Here is a 5344-nt window from a genome sequence, read left to right as displayed (position 1 = left end):
CAGCCTGGAGACATGGCTGACAGCAGTCGTCCTCCTGATGTACAGATAGAAGAGGAGAAAACAGCAGGGTTTAGATAAAACAGCTTTTTGTTCAGGGCAAAACTACAAATCTGTGGCACTGAGCAGAGAACATTCTGCACCATTAATCAGAGCTGAGTTTTAAAAAATTAAGGCTAAAGTTTATGATGGTTTGATTTAAGAATGCCTCTCTGGCAAGGTCATTACACTGATCTATATTAACCTGAATTAATCTTAATTTGTGGCTCATTTTTCACTAAATCCTGCACCTCTACAGAAACAGCATAACCTTGGCTAGAAGTGGAGAGAACGCAGAGATGTATTCTGTGCAGTATGACACAGTTATGATACCATTAATCATTAAAAAAAGGAAAAAAAACTAAAGTTGAATTTCTTAAATTATTTCCTCAACATGTAAAATATTTATTTTAGTTGTAAAGGTCAACATAATGGAGACATTTAACTACTTACACTTTATATTAATTCAGTTTATTTTTAATTAATCATGTGGAATAGAGGGATTTTGATAAAATATCACAATTTTAAGCGCTCTAAATTTTCAGCTGCACATCATGACACCAATGAGTAGCTTAAAAAAACCTTAAGAAAGTTAAAAATCTGATGACGCTTTCTGTTCTTACAGTGTGTACCTATGATGAATTGTGTAAATTTGATGATTTTTTTTTAAAGCTAGCAGTCATTTTTGGTATTCAGATGGTTAATACACTTAAAAGTTTAAAGGGGACGCTGTAATCACAGTACTCCAGAAAGTTGGATAAAACTTCCCAGTGGAACTTCCCATACATCATGTGAGTGTGAACTGCAGTAACCTCCTCCACAAGAGTAATTTGGCGAGCAGTCGCAGCCATTCACGGCCCCAGTGTAGGGTCCGAGGCATGCTGTGGGATTAAAGGGGACATCTATTCACACTTTTGTCCTTCCTCCAACATATGCACAGTAAACGAGTGGCTTAATTGGAGATGCTTGAGACACTTACAGAAGTTCCCGTCGGTGCAGTTGGAGAGCTGTGAATAGAACAGAAAAGGCCTCTGACGCTGCAGCTGTACACTTTAAATAAACACTCCCATAAGGACAAGTTAACAAAAAGTGTTTATGATAATGGAAACCCATTTCAACTTAGTGCATGTTTACTGCTTGTTTTCTACTAATTCTGTTCTTTCCATTGCAGTTACAAACTCTACCATTTGGTGGCAGTAACATACTACTATTATACACTCATGTATAAGGGGCTCTTACCTCTGCTTCCATGCTCTGTGAATCAGGCACAGTTCTGGTAGCAAAGAAAGAGAACCCACCTTTAAAAACTCATTTAAAGCATGTTGAAGTGTGTCGTTACATCTGAAGACTAAACACTTACTGCGGTGTTGAGGACCTGATTGATTTTTCGTCTGTGAGGTATATTTTTGACTTTGCACTCCCAAAACGAGAAGCTGAAATTAAATTTCATGTTCATCAGACGAAGGAAAGAAAGTTGTCGTGCTTACGTGAAAGTTACAAGTTGTAATCACCTTCGTATTCTTCATGACTGAAGCCGCTGAAGACGTCCTCCTCGAACTGCTGTCTAGTGTCCGACTGGTTGAGCATGAAGTCCAGGATGGACTCGTCGTCCTCTGGTTGGTTGAGACAGAAGGTGGTCGTTTGTTCTGAACGGTCTCCTGCCTCAGTTTCACTGCAAGAACACACATGTTCTTCACAAAATGCAAAAAAAAATTTAAAAAGCAGGAAAATAAACCACGTGAATTATAATTTGCTCTCACTCTGTACTTCCAAAGAGGACCTGAGCAGCTGTGGGGGTCTCCAGCTGGAAGAAGTTTGATCCACAGGACCAGGGAACAGCATCTGTCATACCTCTGGGCTGAGAGAAAGGCTGAAACTAAGAAAAGGAAGTCTGATTATTATGGCTACAATCGACGATTATGTTTTTGATGTTGTTTGGACTATAAAATGTCCAAAAGTGGTGAAAATCAGTGTTTCCCAGACCCCAATATGACGCCCTCTGATGTCTTGTGTGCCCACAAACACAGAGATATTTACTTTACAGATAAAGAGGAGAGAAACCAGAAAATGTTCAAATTTAAGGAGCTAAAATTAGAGAATTCCTCAAACCAATTAATTTTTACAGAGTGAGCTCTTATTTTGTCAGAGAACAACTAGTGAATTAATCGTTGCTGCTCTCTTTAGGGGCTGTAAGGTGGATCGGTGGTTAGCACTGTTGCCTCACAGCTAGAAGGTCACTGGTTCACGTCCTGGTGAGGACACCCGGGATCTTTCTGCGTGGAATTTTGTTTTCACATGCACACACAGCAATCACCCGCTATATGCAAGTTAAAATCTTCTTATGTCTGTGTAAGAACTGCAATTATAACTGGAAAGTATTGGTGCTATATTAATTTGCGATACTGTCTTTTTCTCTACCATATCCTGCTGTCGACCTGAGGTGTCCCAGGGTGCCGGGGAGTAGTGGATCGAAGGCTGGAACTGGTTTTGCTTCTGTAGCTTCAGCTGCAGGGGAAATACTCCTGAGGAGAGCAGGTTTATTTGGTCAGTGTTCATGCAAAGTAAATAAACCGCGTAATAGTCTTTGATGGGAGTTTGTTCTCTAAACGCCCAACCTTGGCGTGAGGAGGCAGATGAGTTGGAGGAGAAGGGGCTGGAGGGGCCGGGTATGAGTGGCAGGTAGTCGGACGCGCTGTTGTCTGAAAAAGCTGATTCCATCACTGGTGAGAGCTCACAGAATAATATGAGAGAGTCTTTAGTTTTGTTCACATTAAAAGGGTTTTTGTAAAAACAGAAATGACAGAGATTAGCAGTAAAGTGACAAACCTGCCGACACTTGAATCCTTGTGGAATAACATTCGTTCTCTTTCTGCTTCCCTGGACGCTAGATATCACCAAGAAAACATACAGTGAGCGTTGGATCATTTCCTCTGTATGCATTGTGGTTAATGAAGATTCTATTATTGCGGTATTACATTTTAAAACCGCACAACAGCTGCAGAGCAACAAGTTTATGGAATTATATTTGTGCCACAATCTTGAGCGCGTGAAGGGACATTTTGAGCGCAGAAAACAATCTTGAGCGAATAAAAACTTAAACTGAGCAAATGAAACTCTATTCTTCGTCATCATTGTTTAAGTAGCTCAGGCTGGCCAAGCTGAGAACCTGAACAGCAACATGAAAATGGTGCACCACGGTACAGTGGTTGGTGTTACTGAAATATTTTTTGGCCAGCCTGAGCTACTTAAACAAGGATGACAAAATAGTCTTTGTTATATATAATACAATAATATATATATATATATATTTTTCAAACTCACCGAAAACGTATTATAACACCGCATTAATCGCACCACTCCACTTTATTTTGTTGTCACTTTTCACAGCGCTTTCGAAATAGCCACCTGATTGGATAGCATCAGCCACCCAGGGCTGCTTTTGTGGCACATTCGTAACGATGTGCAGACAGAGTTCAGCTTGAACAGATCATCAGTGTCGTCGTGCGCGAGCGAGAAAGACGCCGCGGGCGAGCGTGACTGTGTCGTTGAGTGCACAGAATGGAGATCTGCGAAAGCGTAAATGACAAAACCGTATGTTGATAGTTGCAAACACAGCAGTGATAGTTTTGAGCACAGAGTAGAGTTTCGTTTGATCAGTTTAAGTTTTTATTTGCTCAAGATTGTTTTCTGCGCTCAAAATGTCACTTTACGCCAAATGATCAAGATCGCCATCAGGCTTCTGCAGAGCTTGATGATGAGCTGATCATTTGAATCAGATGTGTTGGAAGAGGGAAACATCTAAAACATGCAGGACTGTGGCCCTCGAGGACCAGGATTGCCCACCCCTGCTTTACGTGCTCAGGATTGTGGCACAAATATAATTCCATACCAGTTTTTGCTGGATTGAGTCAAACCAACAGTGCAGCTCTACCTGCTCTCAGACTGGCCCTCCACTAGACTCAGCTGCGACGGTGAACAGGGGCTCATCGGGAGCACGAGAGGATCATTCCACTTATTCTTGGATCCTCCTCTACAGCTGCCAAGAACTGCTACTTTAGGGGGATCTGAAAAACAGAAACACTCTGTTATACTCTGGCACAAACGGAGGGAGGCGGACCCTGGTGGGGAGACAGCACTGAGACACTTTAAGATATCGATTTGATGCCCTGTTTTCTGTTTACTGGACTGTGATTCATGGCGTTATTTTTGAAAGCAGCCTCTCTTTACTCTTAGGGCCTAAACCTTCCTCCAGTCGTACACATAAGCCTTGACAGCTGCTGTTTTTAGCGTGCTATATAAAAAATGGTGACCTACTTGGCTTGAGGCATTCATACTAAATTGCTTTTTTTTTTTTTTAAACATCGTGGAGCAAGTTTTTATTCTTGCAACACACGGTATCTTGACAACTTAATGAAACAACCATGTAGATGATAACGGGAAGATCGAGAGTGCCATCATAGACCAGAATTTACAAGTCAGCTTGTGAATTACTGAGCTAAACAGAGATAATGTTTGTGACTGTTGTCCCACTCTTCCTGAAGTGCTTGGAGAAATTAGCAGAAGTTTTGGGGGACAGGATCATGCTGTTAAAGGTTTCTGAGGTTGGGAAGTTTTGGGACTGAAATCTGGCCGGGGATCTTGGTCTGAACTGATTTTAGGCTCAGACTATCTGTAAATGTGAGAGGTTTATGGATCAAGGCTTAAAAGTTTCTCATGATGGGTTTAATTTCAAAGTCTGCTCAGATTTTTAAAACTCCTGGAGTGTGAGCTCGGCCTCAGGTGACAAATGCTGGAGTTGTGGACACCCAAGTGTCTGGCTGTGGCCTTAATTAACATACCAGAAGCCAACAGCCCATTTTTTTGTTTCTTTTGCCAACTGTGGCATCATCCATCCATCCATTATCTATCCATCCATCCATCCATTTTCTATACACCGCTTAATCCTCACTAGGGTCGCGGGGGGGCTGGAGTCTATCCCAGCCGACTTAGGGTGAAGGCAGGGGACACCCTGGACAGGTCACCAGTCTATCACAGGGCTACACTTAGAGACAGACAACCCACGGTGCACGGGGAGAACATGCAAACTCCACACAGAAAGATCCCAGCGTCCCCACCGGGATGCGAACCGGCAACCTTCCTCTTGCTGTGGCATCGTGTCATTTGAATAAAGTTGCATTTTAAGGTGGACTTTTATGGTCACTGGTCAAAGGAGTGTCTGAGTGTTGATCATACGATCTGACCGTTGTCCTTTAAAGTCACACTTGACTGATGTGGATTAACATTGGTCAACAATTTATCACAGCAGCAA

This window comes from Stegastes partitus, unplaced genomic scaffold (assembly GCF_000690725.1).
Source record: "Stegastes partitus isolate 25-593 unplaced genomic scaffold, Stegastes_partitus-1.0.2 Scaffold1264, whole genome shotgun sequence".
NCBI classification, from domain to species: domain Eukaryota; kingdom Metazoa; phylum Chordata; class Actinopteri; family Pomacentridae; genus Stegastes; species Stegastes partitus.
The sequence above is the reverse complement of the archived record's forward strand: the minus strand, read 5'-3'. Positions refer to the sequence as shown.